The sequence below is a fragment of the Bufo gargarizans genome, chromosome 10, assembly GCF_014858855.1.
Source record: "Bufo gargarizans isolate SCDJY-AF-19 chromosome 10, ASM1485885v1, whole genome shotgun sequence".
Lineage (NCBI taxonomy): Eukaryota > Metazoa > Chordata > Amphibia > Anura > Bufonidae > Bufo > Bufo gargarizans.
Window position 1 is genome coordinate 25,481,552 of NC_058089.1, and position 19,528 is coordinate 25,501,079.

Below are 19,528 nucleotides of genomic sequence, written 5' to 3' on the forward strand. Positions count from 1 at the left end.
CCCTCGCTCCTAATGTTGTAGAGGATCAGCTCACCTGCAGGCCCTCTCATATAATGTTTTAAAGGGTCAGATTACCAGCAGGCCCTCACCTACAATCTTTTAGAGGGCCAGCTCACCTTCAGGCCCTCGCATGTAACATTTTAGAAGGTCATATCATCAGCAGGCCCTCACCTACAATCTTTTAGAGGGTCAGCTCACCTGCAGGCCCTCACATATAATATTTTAGAGGGTCAGCTCACCAGCAGGCCCTCACCTACAATCTTTTAGAGGATCAGCTCACCATCAGTCCCTCGCATATAATGTTTTACAGGGTCAGCTCTGCAGAAGACCTTCACCCCTAATGTTTTAGATGGTCAGCTAAGCAGCAGGCCCTTGTCCGTAATGTTTTAGAGGGTCACCAGCAGGCCCTTGCGCCTAATGTTTTTGAGTGTCACCAGCAGGCCATCAATCATAATTTTTCAAGGGTGTATGATGCCCTCCTTTATGTGTAATAAAGGGTGTATTGGAGTGCCGATTCCTTGTAATTTTTGGAAGCTCTTTCACTTAGTGCATAGGCCTTATGAGTGTAGGAGTCCCATTACCTGAACAATTGTACCACAATGTGAATGAGGCCCTCCATAATGTGATATACAGATTGCATTGGAGTGCCTGTTCCTTGTAATTTTTGGCAGCACTTGCACTTTATATACAAGTATATATACAGGAAAGAATGTTTCCTCTAAAATCTTCAGTTTTGTGCGTATTATTGTCAGTCTGTAAAAGTGGCGTACTACTCGGACAACATCGTTCCCAGCAGCGACCTGGGAGTCAAAGATGCATCCAGAAATCCTCCCCATGCTGTTCCCGAACCATTTCTGTGTTGTTTCCATACATTTCTGACCTTTTCCTATGAACCAAACACCCTCCCCTCTTCAGAGCAAGGGATGCCTGGTTTAATGCTTAGGTTCTCCCATTGACTTCCATTGTGCTCGCGTGCTCGGTAGAGTACCCTAGCATTCCGAGGTGGTCGACCCGAGCACTCGAACACCCGAGCACTTTGGTGCTCGATCAACACTAATAACTACCTTACGAGTAGCCCTAAGCTAAACCTGTTCAAGTGACACAGATGATCCACATCTGCTTAGTAACACATTTTTGGCTCTTTGAATGAATATGTGGGATCATCTTAACACTATAAAAAAAATTTGGGTTGATCTTCTAATAGCCAACACAGTTATGTAACTATGGCACTGATATGTGATTTTTAAATGTGTGTGGTTCTTCAGAATACTTCAGTCTGCTAATATAAATGACTTTAATGATTTCAAGACAAAAAAAAGTATAAGATATTTCATCATACTTGGCGATATGATCTTTAAACTGCAGATGGACTCCAAGATAAAATATGTTTTGGCTTTTTTTTTTTTTTTTATAAAATGTGTATGCATATTTGATGTAATATGGTTCATTTGGAACAGATTTAACTTATATTAATCAAGCCAAAATTTAACAATGTTATAGCATCAAAAGAAGAAGCAACAAAAAATATTCAAGTTATTTTTACTATTGTCGCCGTGCACTATTTATAAAGAAAATCAACCATCAGGTCGAAGATTTTTTTTTGGTTAATGGTACATCTTGGGTTGCACTTTGGGAAGGAGAAGAGTAGTGACTTAATAAATGGATTGAACTTCACTACAATATTGAAGAAGTCACATCACTCTCCAAATCGATGCTAGTTACATGTTCAATGCATCCATTATAGTTTAGTTTTAGAAATTTTGGTCCTACCTACACCTTCATTTCAGATCCACAACACACTGGGGATAAACCATTTTTTTAAATATATCTGTTATAATCTGGGGGCTTGTTTTTGGTTGAACAAGTTTTTTTTTTTAATGGCACCATTTCAGGGTACATATAATCCATTTAAAATCATTTACAGTAATTATTTTTTGGGAGGAGGGGATAGATCACCGACACAGCAATGGGATCCCGCTGAAACGCACCTGGTTGGAAAATCACCAGGCAGAATCACATGCTCAAAGAGCCAACTGGAGGGCCTGAGTAAGGGTATAGCAAGAGTTAAGACACCAGTGCTGAGATAAATAATGCATCCTCTATAGAGGCTTAAAAGTAAGCGAGGTAAGCCGCTCATACCGTCAATTTTTATGAGGAATTTATGGTCTATTGGGAATAAGATGGATGAGCTTCAAGGGCTGGTCCTGACTTAGGAGGTCTTCAGGAACTGTAGTATGATACCGATAAGAGGAACAAGGCTAACAAGGCTACATGACAGTCTTCAGGACTCAAATATACAGTATCTGTCCTGGGTTTCCATTTAATAAGAGAGGACAGGAACCAGGTCACAAGCGGAAAGCAGAAAGTTGGAGGGCTAGCATTGCTTGTCAACCAACAATAGAGCAGGAAAAAACCACTGAGAGTGACCACTGCTACAGGGATATGGAGATGTGGGTAGAAGGTTTTCAGCCTTCCTATTTACCGAGAGAATTCAACCTAGTCATCGCCGTTTTCGTACACATACCACCAATCGCAGACGCGGCCATGGCATGTGAACGGATAGGGGACACAATCGCAAAGATGCAAACACAACACCCAAATGGGCTAGTGATTGTCTCAGGAGACTTCCACCATGCCTCCAGCAGGATTGCACTACTTAAATTTCAACAATATGTAAATTGTGTGATGCGCAAAAACAAAGTGATCGACCGGATATTTGCAAATATTAAAAACACCTATACCTCAATGAGACTGCCCCCACTGGGCAGATCCGACTACAACCTGATCTAACTGAAGCCGTTCTACCGACTGGCTTTTCTTCAGAGCCCAGTTGAAAACAAACATGAGAAGATGGACCAAGGAGGTCATTGAGTAACTGAGGGTTTGTTTTAAAATCACTGACTGGACTATACTGTGCAGGGCTGGGGGGCCAGGAGACATTAATGTATTGGTAGAGAGAGAGTGACCAACTACATCAACTTCTTCTTCTTCAACCCTGCTACCAGAATTTGAGTGTGTGATGGAGGAAAGGATACTAATACAGCTAAAATGGATGACTGGTAACCAGTCCTGGCCACGACACTCATTATTTGAAAACCAGAAGAGTAACTTCAGTGACAGGCTCATTCAGCTGAAGTGCAATACGGAGAGATTCAGGAAATCATTTGTACCGGTAGCTATCACACTACATAACGAGCCGATATAGGAAGGAGCTGACTGAGATCACATAGATTGAATGCTGAACCTGCCCCTTAAAGAAGCCAGTGAGACTAGAAATATAGATGGAATGTATGCAAACCAAATTTCTTTCCTTTTGTTTTTTTATACCTACATTTTTAGTTTTCTTCTGTTTTCTTTTTGCTTTGTTTGATTGCCTTGTATTCTTTGATGTTTGTTTAGTTATTGAACAATACATTGCTACTAAAGTGTATGTGTGCTGAGCTGCTAAGGCGACACCACAATTTGCCTCCTAGGGATTAACCCCTTCCTGATGTAGCAATTTCTGTTTTTGCGTTTTTGTTTTTCACTCCCTGCCTTCCCGGAGCCATAACTTTTATTTTTACGTTCACATAGCCATGTGAGAGCTTGTTTTTTGTGGGAGAAGTTTCTAATGGCACCATTTAATCTCACATAGAATGTAGTGGGAAGCTGGAAAAAAATTCCAAATGGAGTGGAACTGAAAAAAAAGAGCAATTCCGCCACAATTGTATGGGTTTTGTATTCACTATGCGGTAAAACTGACTTGTACTCTTCATTTTCCAGGTCAGTATGATTATGGCGATACCACATGTTTTTTTTTAATTGTTTTTTAATACTGAAAAATAAACTTTTTCTGCAGGACAAACTGTAGTTTTTGTTAATACCATTTTGGGGTGTGTATGACTTTTTGATAACTTTTTATCCCTTTAGGTAAAGGGATGAAAAAACTGCGAATCTTCCATTTGTTTTCTTTTTTGCCTTCCTCTGGATCAATTTGCAGGATAACAGGCCGAACTGGATGGACAGATGTCTTTTTTCAGCCTTATAAACTATGTCATTCACCGTATGGGATGTTTTAAATATTTTAATAGTATAGGCATTGCCCATCATGTTGATTTTGTTTATATTGTATTATATAAGTATTTTGAAAGGGGGTAATATGAATTTAAATATATTAAAAAAAAAAAAATGTAAAACTTTTTTTCATTTTTTTAACTTTTTATTAGGTCCCCAAGTGGACCACAACATGCAATCATCACACTGCAATTTACAATTCAGTGCTGCTACCTGCTTGTCTGAATTGTAATATACAAGTAATGAACCTGGAGGCCTAGTACAGGCTCAGGCTCATTACTGCAGTGGAACACCTTCCTCGATCTCCACCGGGGGAGGTATTTCTGCCCGTGAAACGTGTACTTAGGGGTTTCAGGCTTCTCAGATCTTGTGGTCACATTTGACCATGGCATCTAAGGTGTTAAATGTCCACGATCGGCAGTAATGCCGATTACAGACATTAGCTGTGAGTGTCTGCTGTATGAAACGGCAGGCACCTGCTAGCTATGGTGCTCGCTCTGCTCCAGAGCTAAACGCTCATCACTCTCTGCCAATGAATGGTCGACCGCAGTGACGTGTGTGTAGACAGCATGTCACCCTTCTGGTCCAACGAGGAATGGAAGGGAAGGAGAAATGAGCATGGCACTGGAACCAGAGCACTAGTGACAGGTAAGTATTCTTTGCACTTGCACCCAGTCTGCACACATGATAAGGGGTTCTCAGTTTCAGAGAACCCCTTTAAACCAATTATTTTATTTAATACACTTCAAATTTTTATATTCCATAAAATATATTTTATACTCAAATAAATCTGAAATCCCATGATCATGGCATTGCTGTGTGCAAACATAGTCCCATGCACACAAGCATTACACAATGTATTAGGGGCTTACATTATACTGTGCTGCACTCATTGTGTTTCCTGTTATTCTTGAACCCTTAGGGGGGGTAACTATATATTTGAGTCACCACAAAAAAATAAGCTTGCATTCTAATAACACTTTGTAAAAAAAAAAAAAAAAAAAAAAAGACTACAACATACACGATTAAATGTAAAACTATGTAAAAAAAAACCCTAAAATAATATAATCTTATGTATTTTATAAGTTAGGCGTCTTGTTCATAGGTAATTAAGGGAAATATGGTATACATTAAACTAGATTTAAGTTTCAAGGATACCATTCCATGAAGTAAATCATATTTTGTTTACTAAAAAGCAAGTTCACGTTCTAGGAATTTTATATTCTGCCGGCAAAAGCTATAACAAATTGTGCTTGTCTGTAGTCGTCTTCAGAGATGAACAAGTTTTGTTACTGGCACAAGTTTAGAACAAAGTGTGTACTTTGGTCATAATTGCTTGTAGATAAGGTCAGAGTTATAGGGACACAACTACTGTCCAATTGGTGACTTGTAATATTAACCATTTCTCCACATCTGCTATACTTGTACTAATTGTTGGGTCTTCAAACATGGTGCAGATCAGGAGTTGATAGGCGCCATAGCCAACGGGTGCCTGCTGTTTTAAACAACAGATATCCGCCACCAGTGTCCGTGATCAGATACAACTGGCAAACCTCTCAGATGCCATAGTAAATTGCAACCATGGCTCAGCGGTCATGAAGAGGCAGGGGGATGCTGAAGAGCAACCCATGATAAATAATGTGGGATACTTTCTTGTGAAGGCTCCTGAGCCTGCCATTTAAATTTTCCTATTAAAGGAAATTTCCAGGACTTCGATATTGATCAGGTCATCAATATTAGATTGGAAGAGGTCCAACATCTGCCGGCACCCCTACTGATCAGCTGCTAGTGCAACGCCCTGGCACCACCGCGTCTGGGGTATCCCTTGCCCCTTTGGAGGTTTTTACCATATTTGTCCCTCTTACAGAGCAAGTAGTCGTGACGCCAGTTGCATTTAAGCAATGAGGACATGGAGTCCCCTTTGTAGATGGTAGTGTTGGCACGCAGATGTAGGATTGCCAGAGTGGTGTAGAGTGACGTACAATCTCTCTGAAGGTTTTGTATGCACGTGTCACGGTGCTCCTACCTGGATATCCTGGGATCCCAGATGTGGTCAGACGAAGCAGTGTAAAAAGGGATGAATAACTTGGATGATGGAGGAATAATTGAGTCCAGACTTGTAGTTACATTGAGCACAGCTTTACTTTGCATAAACTTTCATCAAAGAACAATCTTCCAAGCTTTATCTTGGTCATCAGCAGGTTTTTGGCTTGAGTTCTGGCAGGCAAACACTTCTGCAACAATCTCAGCTCTGCTATACTGTAGCTTTCTTAGCTCTGCTATGTTAGCTGGATTAAATAGGAAACTTTTCCTCTTCTGCTGTAACTATAACTTAACTTCTTGTAGTCTGTCTCCTACTTGATCTTGATCCGGGTAACCTTCCCTTCTTGCTTCAGGGGCTTGTAGCTGGAGCCTATGGTCCCAGCAGAGCGGACTGTGCTCTGCTGGCTGATACACAGCCTTCCCCTTACAGGGGCTGCTCTCAACTGCTTCCTGCAGGCTCGTCCAGGAGGGACGAGAGCCTGCTGCTTCCCCTTACAGGGGCTACTCTCAACTGCTTCCTAAATAACTAACTCCTGCCTCTCTAGAGAGGGGATTAGAATGGAAATGGTTACATATTGGTCTGTATACCATTGTCTGTTTATGCCTTTCTACATGTTATAAAATCAATAAAAAGATTTTTAAAAGAAAAGAATGGAAATGGTTTATTCTAAGTAATTAAGCTCTGCCATTACATTACATGTAAACCAGTTACTAAACCATAAATACTTTTACACAGTGTGAAGGACATAGGATAAATACACGGGGTACACCCTTAAGGATAGTGGGGGTGCAGAAAGAGTGGTAATGCCACTCTGGGGCGTTACACTAGCAGGAGCCACTACCACCAAAACTAACATAGTGTACAGAGCTGGAAGCAGACAGCTTTGTACACTGTGTAGTGTCCATGCCAGATACCTGCATCTCGGCTCCCACTCACTAGAATAAGGATTGAACTGCAGTAACCTGGCACGGGATAGGTCAGAAATATTGAAGTTCTGGGGAGAAAAAAAGTGCTTTAAACCCTTAATAGCTACACAGTGATTCTGCTAAGCAATCTAATGATCACATGTTCAAGTCTCCTTAAGGGATTAAAATAAAGAACACACATTTTAAAAGTTTTTAAAAATATAAAAACACAAAAAAATTATAAATCGCTCCCTTTCCTCATTTTAAAAATAAAATAGAAAAACAAAAAAAGGAAGTGGCATCACACAGTCTTTAAATGCTCAAGCCGGTAAAATGTAATATAGTACTTATATATTTTTTGGACTATAAGATGTGCAGTGACCCCCTGAGAAGCCGAGGTAGAGGAGTGTTAGTGGCCCTGATGAAGTGTTGTGTCACGGTGTACTACCTTAGGTCAAAGTTAGAAGTTATAGTACTGAAGAATGAGACCCGAGTTAGGCTACTTTCACACTAGCGTTCGATCGGATCCGTTCTGAACGGATCTGATCATAATAATGCAGACGGAGGCTCCGTTCAGAACGGATCCGTCTGCATTATTTTAGCATATAACAGCTAAGTGTGAAAATAGCCTCGTACGGATCCGTCCAGACTTTTAATGTAAAGTCAATGGGGGACGGATCCGCCTGAAGATTGAGCCATATTGTGGCATCTTCAAACGGATCCGTCCCCATTGACTTACATTGTAAGTCTGGACGGATCCGCACGCCTCCGCACGGCCAGGCGGACACCCGAACGCTGCAAGCAGCGTTCAGCTGTCCGCCTGTCCGTGCGGAGGCGAGCGGAGCGGAGGCTGAACGCCGCCAGACTGATGCAGTCTGAGCGGATCCGCTCCATTCAGACTGCATCAGGGCTGGACGGCTGCGTTCGGGTCCGCTCGTGAGCCCCTTCAAACGGAGCTCACGAGCGGACCGACGAACGCTAGTGTGAAAGTAGCCTTAAACATAACAAAGTCTTTTTTAGTAAGTGCAACATAAAATTTGAAATACATACAGTAGCAGCAGGCTTTAGTGCAATTCTTCTCTGGCACCAGCAAGGATATGGAGGCAGGCTGGTTGGTTGCAGTTTAGCACTTAGGACATATTGGCCTAGTAGTTATATAGTGATGGGTGGCTTGCCTGTATTCCCTCACCTTACAGCAGTGTCTGAAGATGCTGATATAGCAGGTCACTCTGCTGTCTCGAATCTCAAGGCTTTACCTCACGTTTTTTGGAATGGTTCCCTCTGGAGATTAGGTAACAGGAGCACTGAAACCTGCTTAATTTCCACATTGTAGAGACACAGGAACTCCCCCTCCTGCCAGTAAGCAGGAACAGCCCACTCCTACCACGAGGGGAGGAACAGGGTTGTTTTCTGCCAAACTTTGCCATACATTACTTGCAGGGCTGGTGCAAGGATTTTTGCCACCCTAGGCAAAAAATTATTTTGCCGCCCCATTGACTCCGCCCATTGACCATGCCCTTTGACCTGCCCCTTTTTTGTCGGCCACCTATTTAATGATTGTTGCATGCAGCATTTTACTTGACCAGCTAATTTTAGATATTCTGCAGCAGTCCCGTTACAATCCCCCCTCCGCCCCAATCAGCCTTTTGACCAAATAATAAATATAGTAAAATAGAACATTTAATTAAAACATTTTAATTGTAAACATTTTCTCATTTGCAAAACATAAAATAGCAGCATTGCACATATACAGCAGCACATACCTCTCACATCCAGGGCCTCCAGGTGACGTCTCCTCCAATGCAGATCTTCTCTGTCATCATCTTCTCCATTCGGTCCGGACCCTTCTCTCAGCCGCCTCGTCTCTGCAGAGTGTGACACACAGACATCTTACTGTCCTCACTTTTCTATCATCATCCCCTAACCTGGAGTCCCCACAGTGTTATCCTGCTGCTCGCTGTGTCCCGGCCCCAATACCATAAATACTATCCTGAAATAATAGTGCCCCCATAGCAATAGTGCTCCTCATAGTACCACCAATAGTAATTCCCTTCTAGAATGCCCCTATTAGTAATACTGCCTCCTACACGGCCCCACCTTAAGTAATATGTCTCCCGCACTGCTTCACATTAAGTAATTTGCCCCCCACACTGCCCCACATTAAGTAATTTGCCCCCCACACTGCCTCACATTATGTAATTTGCCCCCACACTGCCCCACATTATGTAATTTGCCACCGCACTGCCTCACATTAAGTAATTTGCCCCCACACTGATCTGAGGTCTAAGAAGGAATGGGGGTCTGATCTGAGGTCTGATGGAGATTGAGGGTCTGATGGTGGTCTGTTCTGAGGTCTGATGGAGCTTGTGGGTCTGATCTGAGGTCTCAGAAGGAATGGTGGTCTGATCTGAGATCTAAGAAGGAATGGGGGTCTGATCTGAGGTCTGATGGAGCTTGGGGGTCTGATCTGAGGTCCGATTAAAAATATAATTTTTCTTATTTTCCTCCTCTATATCCTAGGTACTTATGGAGCAATATGGAGGTATATCATATGTAGAAAATGGTACCAATCAAAACTATAGGTCCCCCTTACAAAAAGAGCCCTTAACTTAAACAACTCCATAAATGTACATTTTTAAAAGTTCTGGTTGTTAGAATATGGTAATGCAAAGTTTTTTTCTTTAATTTTTTAAAAGTATTAAAGCAAGAGAAAGGAAGTAAATTTGGTATTTCTATAACCATACTGACCTTCTAAATAAAGGCAATGAGATACATTTATCAAAATTGTGATATCCATATGCCAGTCTTGGACTCCCTGCACTGGCACTTGCATCTGACTCTAAATTAGGTGAATCTCTGCCCTTCTGTTCAGCTAGAAACTATATATAAGGAGAACAGTCAAAGCCCCTACTTGTCTGCAACGTTTAATAGGAGAGACTCTGCCAGACAGCTTGTGTGACTAGAAGAAGAGGCTGAGATGAGGATACTCAGCCACAAACTCCAGGTTTCCATTGACCAGATGATCGGGTGACTGAAACACAGACCCTAGGCCACCAACCTTTTGCCAAGTTACCAGCTTTCTAAGAGAGAGAGAGGCACAGCTACGGTAGATCAGCATGAAACCTTCTGTCAGGGAGGACACTAGAGCAACCAGCTCAATGCCTTGCCTGTACTGTTTTGCACTTGAGTTCCTCCAGTAAAGAAGCACTAGTTTAACGGCAGACCCTGACTTTCTGGGCTTATTTCCCATAGGGGTGTACCAGGCCTTATCATCCCTTCTAGAGGGTAGCAACATGTGGTGACACCTCTACAACGTTCTGAGGACCCATCAGAGCGTTGGGGCCACCCAAACCTGGCCATTGCAAATTGTGACCCATTTGCAGTGACTGGATTCACGCACTCCACCAAGGCAGTTTGAATGGTGGAAGTAATGCACAGCTGGTGTGCATGGAGGAGCTAAGTCGGCTGAAGTTGTAGTGTCTGGTGCATGTTAGCTCTGAGAGGAAAAGCTGTACAGGAAAAGCTGTAAGAGAAACTGCGCAACACCGACTGAATCCCCTGGGAAGTTTCCTGGCTTTATCAAACCTCAGCATTGCCGAAGGCCATGGTTCTACTGATGACATTATCTTCTTGGCTGGTCCCACAGTAAGTACATAACTGTTGACTTGACCATCCTCCATTATTGCTGCTAGGATCAACAGTAGCAGGCCCATGAGATTATAGGCATGCACATCTGAGAATGTCTGAGTGACTTGAATGATAAACTAATGGAAAGTCATTGGTTGTCTAGTTGCAAAAAAACCCAATTTTGGCACAGTGATTTTAAACGTGTGCAGCCAGCGTGATTCAGAGTAAAATTTTCCCCAGAAAAGGATTGAGAGATAAGGGAATTTGTAAAATGTTACTGAATTTATGTCTAAAAGCATGCTAATATCAACAGCATATTTTCCCCTAGACAAACATATACATGTAATTTATATTACATTGATAAGCAGATGTCAAAAATTAAATATATGACCCCCGTGAGCTTGTGCAGAAACTAAACCCTTCTGTTGAACTCGGTGCTGCTGCTTTTCAGGAAATGTTTAACAACTTTAACTGAGGTTTGTTAACTTGAACTTTGGAATAGACTAAAACAATTCCTGTACTAAAACCCTCAAGTAACATCTCCACAGTAGAACTTTACTTTGCTCAGCATATTTACCAATCATTACTCTGCAAATTTCATTGACTTGTGCATTCCTGAACAAGTTTTTGATCAGATGAAAGGGTCTTATTTTAGAGATTTTATGTCACAGAAAGGACAATAAATGTGTAAAAAAAAAAAAAAATACAGTAGAAAACACTCCCTTTATGACTAGTGATGAGCGGCAGGGGTCATATTCGAATTCGTGATACTTTGCAAATATTTTGTAGAATATCCGTCGAATATTCGTGAATTCGAATATTCGTTATATTCTACATTCTTTTTTTTTATTCGAAAATCAGCAAGGTAATGATTGCGTAATATGCGAATATTATGCGATCAATACAGGTGTGGGTCAAAAACGAATATATAGCACTATAGAATATCGTGCTATATATTCGTTTTTAGAATAGTTGCCATTTTTTCCATCTAAACACATGATTCCTCTCTGCTTCTTGCTTGTGGGCCAATGAGTCATTGGCCCAAAAGCTATTTAAGCAGGGAGGAATCATAACTTCAGATGGAAAAAAATGACGAATATTCAAAAAAACTAATATATAGCTCTATATTGAATATAATGCTATATATTTGTTTTTTAGAATATTCAGAATTTTTTCCATCTGAAGTCATGATTCCTCCCTGCTTAAGTTGCTTTTGGGCCAATGACTCATTGGCCCACAAGCAAGAAGCAGGGAGGAATCATGTGTTCAGATGGAAAAAATGACGAATATTCTAAAAACAAATATATATAGAACTATATTCTAAATGTTTGCGAATTCTCAAAGTGGCGATAATGGAGATAAAAATTCGCTTTTCGAATATTCGTGCTCAACACTACTTATGACAGTTCATGTGGAGTCAGGCTGGTTGTTTCTGTTCTGACCTATATGAATGTCACTCCGGCTATGGGTACTATAGCAATTTTCATGTGTTGCACATATGCCTGAAAAACTCTAAAGGCATCTGTGAAGATGTCCTGTAGTAGAGTGGTCCCAATTCGGTTGGACTCATCCCTTATTTTAATAGTTGGTGAGAACCTATGTAGTGACACCTCCACCCCCAGGTCCTACAAAATGTTCAATCAACCCCTTAATATTGAAAAAGAAATATGGTGTCCAACAAGCATCACATTTTGCTGTCCAAGATGTTAACAGGTGTCAACTAACATCAGCAGCGGGATATATTTTAACGGTTGCTATATGGACATTGTCTTCTCTCTGTATACCCCTGCTGAATATAACTGGCTAATTTTGCTCATGGAATTTCCATTGATGTTGATATGATGTCTTCAATAACATTGTCTCTTTGTCCAAAAGCACCATTATTGGGGATAACCGTTGCCTTCAACACTCACATAACTTTGATAAGAGTTGGCAACATGTTAGCACCTGTATTACATTGACTTTAAAGGGATTGTCCAGCAGGGCAAGATTGTTAGATCAAGTGGTTTAAAAATATCAATGAATTATTACTCAGCAATCCCCCACTGCTCCTTTTTCAAAGCTTACCAGGTCCATATTGGTCTTTCCTTCCTGATCTGTTGGTCTCTCTTTCCTGGTCTATTTTCAATAGGCTGGAAATCCCAAGAAATGCCCACTCAGCCAATCACTGATTTAGGTCAATGCTGTAGCCAATGACCTGTCACCTCCTGCCACTTCCTGTGTGTCAGCCTAGCTCAGGAAGTGAACACCAGGAGGTTCTGATAAGCCCTGGAACAGCAACAGTGCTTTAAAAAGTTTACCCCACTGTATAACCCCTTTAACAAACGTATGTGAATTTGCTTTGAACAGAAAACGTCACACAGCTTTTACCTTCTAGGATTGACTTCTTCTGTCTAATACTTCGATTTTTAGATTGCTTGCTCTCCTGCAAATACCATTCAATCATAGATGAGTAATGAGAATAATGAAATATGTATTCAGCAACTAGTTGCCTATAAATGTAATAACTGCCAGTGAGTGCCACTGCCGCCTCACAGCTTGCCAAGCACATCACGATCAGTTGCGTTTGGTTTCACAGCTCAGCCCAATTCACTTGGATGGGACTGAGCTGCACCTACTGTAGGCCATGTGACTGATGAGCGTGATGTCACCGGCCTAGGAAGAGGCCATGGCACTCTGCAGAGTTTTGAAGTCTCTTCAAATAGCTGATCGCTGTTTGAACCCCCACCAATCACATACAGATTTTCTATCCTGAAAATAGGTCATCAGTATAAAACATTTGGACAACCCCTTTAAAGCATAACTTAATGAAAAATGCCAGATCTCCTGTCTGTAGTCTAAAATTGACGTTAGGATATTTTCCAGGGCAAACAGGTGTAACGGGACCCACTGCTCTTGGGGAAGAGGGGGTACTCAGGTCTAATGGCAGAATGCTAAACAGAGGGGGATCCCAAAGAGTCTGGACTCTTCCTGGCTTAGGAGTCCCTGCTCTGACTCCATATATGGATATGTCCATAAATGGAATCAGTGCTATGACCATGAAGGGGGTATCCCCATACATTGTTAGTATGCTTGGTGACACCCTGTGTATTTAAGTCTAATTACCCTCTCTTTCTAAGATCTTCCTGGTGGGATTTTAACTTACAACCATCTACATTAAAGGCAAGAATCTTAACCACTGAGCTATTGAGCTCAATGCTAAGCTGTGATAGAAAAAAATATAATTTTATTTTTTATTAGTAGTTGTAAAAAAATGTATGGCACAAAATAAATGTGTAATTACAAAAAAAATATATAAAATCATACCTCTGCTATATATGAATGCATAATATGTGGGAAACTACTACTGAGGTTTTTAGCCATAATATAGTTACAGAACTATATATTGACAGATTACTGGGAGGGGCTGGAGAAAATCCAGCGGTCATGGTCCATATCAGAACCACTGACAAAGTTAGGGGTAGGTGGAGAGTCCTTAAAAATGATTTCAGGGATTTAGGTCAAAAGCTTAGGGCAAGGACCTATTTTTCCGAAATACTACCTGTACCACGGGCCACACAATAAAGGCAGCGGGAGATTAGGGAGATTAACAAGTGGCTCAAGAACTGGTGTAGGAAGGAGGGGTTTGGGTTCCTGGAGAACTGGGCCGACTTCTCTATCGGCTACAGGCTCTATCGTAGGGACGAGCTGCACCTCAATGGGGAAGGGGCAGCTGTGTTGGGGAAGAAGATGGCTGGAAGGTTGGAGGAGTGTTTAAACTAGGGACTGGGGGGGAGGGAAATTACATTATAGGAGGGGAAGATAGTGCAGATAGAGACTGGGGGCAAGGTAGTGGGACTGGGGGAGGAATGGAAGGAGGGACTAGAACAGTTCAGAAGGAAAGGTGTAGGGTAAAAAATATACATAAACCTCTAAAATGTAAGTATACTAATGCCAGACGCCTGACAAATAAAACTGGGGAACTGGAATTAGTGACGTGTGAGGAGGACTATGACATAGTGGGAATAACTGAGACATGGCTGGATGATAGCTATGACTGGGCAGTTAATGTACAGGGTTACAGTCTGTTTAGAAAGGATCGTCAAAACTGGAGAGGGGGAGGGGTCTGCTTTCATGTAAAGTCCTGTCTAAAGCCCACACTCCGTGAAGATGTAAGTGAGGGACATGAACATGGGGAGTCACTGTGGGTAGAGATACATGGAGCTAAAAACAATAATAAATTACTAATAGGAGTTTACTATAAACCACCTAATATACCACAGCAAATCTACTACTAAATGAGATAGACAAGGCGGCAAATCATAATGAGGTGGTTATTATAGGGGACTTCAACTACCCAGATATAGACTGGGAAACTGAAACTTGTATATCTCATAAAGGAAACAGGTTCTTGGCAATAACCAAAGACAATTACCTCTCCCAACTGGTTCAGGACCCGACTACTGGACTTAGTATTAACCAATAGGCCTGACAGAACAACAGACATGCAGGTTGGGGGACACCTGGGAAATAGTGACCACAAAGTAATAACCTTCTAATTATCATTCAAAAGAGCGTTTCTACAGGGAGGAACAAAAATACCAAACTTCAAAAAAGCTAAATTTAGCCAACTAAGAGAGGCCATAGGCCTAACTAACTGGGACAAAGTCCTCAAAAACTAAAATACAGCCACAAAATGGGATATCTTTAAAAGCGTCCTAAAATCTCATTGTGAGAGGTACATACCGTATGGGAATAAAAGGTTAAGGAACAAAAAGAAACCAATGTGGATAAACAGAACTGTAAAGAAAGCAATAAATGACAAAAAGAAAGCATATAAAACACTAAAACAGGAGGGTAGCACGGAAGCATTAAAAAACTATAAGGAAAAAATAGAATATGTAAAAAAACAAATAAAAGCGGCCAAACTAGAGACCGAGCGATTAATTGCCAAAGAGAGTAAAACTAACCCTAAAATGTTCTTCAATTATATAAATGTTAAAAAGTATAAATCTGAAGGTGTCGGCCCTTTAAAGAGTAATGAGGGGGGAGTCGCAGAGAGCAACGAGGAGAAAGCAAAGCTGTTAAATATTTTTTTCTCCAATGTATTCACTGAGGAAAATAAACTGTCAGATGAAATGCTGAATGTAAAAATACATTCCCCGTTAAAAGTGTCCTGTCTGACCAAGGAAGAAGTACAACAGCGACTTAAAAAGATTAAAATAGACAAATCATCAGGACCGGATGGCATACACCCCCGTATCCTAAGGGAATTATGTAATGTCATAGCCAATATTCAAAAAGGGTCCAAAAACAGAGTTTGGAAACTATAGGCTGGTAAGTTTAACATCTGTTGTGGGTAAACTGTTTGAAGGTTTTCTGAGAGATGCTATGTTAGAGCATCTCAACAGAAATAAGCAAATAACTCCATATCAGCATGGCTTCCTGAGGGATCGGTCATGCCAAAGTAATTTAATCAGTTTCTATGAGGAGGTAAGTTCTAGACTTGACAGCGGCAAATCAATGGATGTCGTATATCTGTACTTCTCCAAAGCATTTGACACTGTACCACATAAAAGGTTAGTATATAAAATGAGAATGCTCGGACTGGGAGAAAACGTCTGTATGTGTGTAAGTAACTGGCTCGGTGATAGAAAACAGAGGGTGGTTATTAATGGTACATACTCAGATTGGGTCACTGTCACTAGTGGAGTACCTCAGGGGTCAGTATTGGGCCCTATTCTCTTCAATATATTTATTAATGATCTTGTAGAAGGCTTGCATAGTAAAATATCAATTTTCGCAGATGACACTAAACTGTGTAAGGTAATTAACACTGAAGGAGGACAGTATACTACTACAGAGGGATCTGGATAGATTGGAGGCTTGGGCAGATAAGTGGCAGATGAGGTTTAACACTGACAAATGTAAAGTTATGCACATGGAAAGGAATAATGCAAGTCACCCGTACCAACTAAATGGTAAAACACTCGGTAACACTGACATGGAAAAGGATCTAGGAGTTTTAATAAACCGCAAACTAAGCTGCAAAAAACAGTGTCAGGCAGCTGCTGCCAAGGCCAATAAGATAATGGGTTGCATCAGAAGGGGCATAGATGCCCGTGATGAGAACATAGTCCTACCACTTTACAAATCGATAGTCAGACCACACATGGAGTACTGTGTACAGTTCTGGGCTCCTGTAAACAAGGCAGACATAGAAACGCTGGGGAAGGTACAGAGGAAGGCAACTAAAGTAATAACTGGAATAGGGCAACTACAGTACCCTGAAACATTATCAAAATTAGGGTTATTCACTTTAGAAAAAAGACGACTGAGGGGAGATCTAATTACTACAGTATGTATAAATATATCAGGGGTCAGTACAGAGATCTATCCCGTCATCTATTTATCCCCAGGACTGTGACTGTGACGAGGGGACATCCTCTGCATCTGGAGGAAAGAAGGTTTGTAGACAAACATAGAAGAGGATTCTTTACGGTAAGAGCAGTGAGACTATGGAACTCTCTGCCTGAGGAGGTGGTGATGGTGAGTTCGCTAAAAGAGTGGGGCCTGGATGTATTTCTGGAGTGTAATAATATTACAGCTACTAGAGAGGGGTCGTTGATCCAGGGAGTTATTCTGATTGCCTGATTGGAGTCGGGAAGAAATTTTTTATTCCCCTAAAGTGGAGAAAATTTGCTTCTACCTCACAGTTTTTTTTTGCCTTCCTCTGGATCAACTTGCAGGAGGACAGGCCGAACTGGATGGACAAATGTCTTTTTTCGGCCTTATGTACTATGCTACTATGTTACTATGTTAATAGCATGGTAACATGAACCTCTATAGCTCAGTGGTTAAGGTTCTTGACTTAAATGTAGAAGTATGTGAGTTCAAATCCCAGTAGAATCATTTAAAAAATAGATGCTAAATGAAACTTTAATAGACACACCAACCTTTTTAATTTGTGTAACTATTATTTTTTGTTGGGAAAAGTGGCAACCCTAACAGAACCCATGCTCCTGTTACGCTGAGCGCGCCGGGTCCCCTGCTGGCCTCGGAGCGCTCACAGCGTATGCCCCCAGGCAGCACTCCAGTGTCTCGGCGTGTGCGTCCTCGCTCTCTAGGGCGTGCACGCGCCGGGACTCTTAGAGTCAAAGGGCCAGTGCACCAGTGATTGGTGCCTGGTCCAAAGGGGTTTATTAAGGGTTAAGGTTTGTGAGAGGCAGTGCTGACTTAATTAGGCTGCACCTGTGCACTGCCCATTTATACCTTCTCCTCCCACAGCTTTCTGCCGGATCTTTGTGCCTTGTGCCTCAGAGAAAGCGTTCCCTACTGTGTTAGTTTGCCTTGCCTGTTGCCGAACCCGTTGCTACCGTCTACTCGCCTTTGAACCTTTGCCGCCTGCCCTGACCTCTGCTACGTCCGACTACGCTCTTGCCTTCTCCCTGTGTACCACGCCTTATCAGCTGCCAGAGAGGTCGAGTTGTTACTAGGGGACACGACCTGGTAGTTACCGCCGCAGCAAATCCATCCCGCTTTGCGGCGGGCTCTGGTGAAGACCAGTAACTGCTTAGAACCGGTCCTTTAGTACAACCCGCGCCATCGCCTCTCTGGTCCAGAGGATCCACTACCTGTCCTGCCGGTACGTGACAGTAAGATCCGGCCATGGATCCCGCTGATGTTCCCCTGCCAAGCCTAGCGGACCTCACCACTATTGTGGCCCAGCAGGGTCAACAGCTGGCCCAGTTGACCGCTATGTTGCAGCAGCTCCTGCCTTCTCAGCAACAGCCAGCTCCTCCGTCTGCTCCTGCTGCATCACCTCCGCCTGCAGTTGCCACCGGTTCCAGAATCCGTTTGTCCCTACCAGACAAATATGACGGAGATCCTAAGCAGTGCCGTGGGTTCTTGTCGCAGTGCTCTCTCCACCTCGAGCTTCTGTCCGACCAGTTTCCTTCTGAGCGAGCCAAGGTAGCCTTTATTCTCAGTTTACTGTCCGGGAAGGCCCTGGCCTGGGCTACACCACTATGGGACCGCGCAGATCCTGCCACCGCTTCCGTCCAGAGCTTCTGCCTAGAGTTCCGGAATGTTTTTGAGGAGCCTGCCCGGGTTACCTCCGCAGAGACTGCCTTACTAAATTTGACCCAAGGAGGTTCTTCCGTGGGTGACTATGCCATTCAGTTCCGCACCCTGGCCTCTGAGCTGAACTGGAACAATGAAGCCCTTTGCGCCACCTTCAAGAAGGGACTTAACAGTGAAGTAAAGGACGTTCTGGCTGCACGTGAGCTTCCTTCCACTCTTAGTGACCTCATCTTGCTGGCCACTAGGATAGACAAACGTTTCGCCGAAAGACAAGAGGAACTCCTCCTTGAAAAGGAAAAAGCTCGTCCTAGACGCTTTCCTCGTCTGGCTCCCGTTTTTCTGCGTCCACCTCAACCCGCTACTGGGTTTTCCGCCGTGGAAGCCATGCAGGTGGATCGGTCACGCCTGACTCCGCAAGAACGAAGCCGCCGCAGAAACGAGAACCTGTGTCTGTACTGTGCCAGTACCGAGCACTTCCTTAGAGATTGTCCTCTCCGTCCACCGCGTTCGGGAAACGCTCGCACCTAGTAAACGTGGGAGAGGCGTTGCTAGGTGTGGATTCTTCCTCTCCACGTCTCATCATACCCGTGCAGTTGATCATCTCTTCCAAGTCCTCTTTCTCCGCAGCCGCCTTCTTGGATTCCGGTTCAGCTGGCAACTTCATTCACGCCTCCTTGGTTGACAAGTACCGTATTCCAGTAATCCGTCTACCCAAGCCGTTTTTCATCTCTACTGTTAACGGTGAGAGACTCTCTGCCACCGTGCAGTTCCGTACCCAGCCTCTGCAGATGGACATCGGAATATTTCATACCGAGACTTTAGAATTCTTTGTCCTTCC

The 19,528-nt window shown here is 42.6% G+C and overlaps 1 protein-coding gene across 4 annotated transcripts in view; it reads right to left on the bottom strand.

The window, feature by feature from the left end:
- LOC122921123 (general transcription factor II-I repeat domain-containing protein 2B-like) overlaps positions 1 to 19,528 on the bottom strand; it is a 250,262-nt gene that overhangs the window by 207,254 nt on the left and 23,480 nt on the right. The window contains exon 4 of one of the 4 annotated variants that reach the window (XR_006386971.1): positions 8,828 to 8,867. The exons of the other annotated variants lie outside the window; for them this stretch is intronic. The gene's annotated coding sequence lies outside the window, so the exon portion shown is untranslated. Of the gene's footprint in view, positions 1 to 8,827; positions 8,868 to 19,528 lie in introns of those variants that run through there. 4 annotated transcript variants of the gene reach the window in all.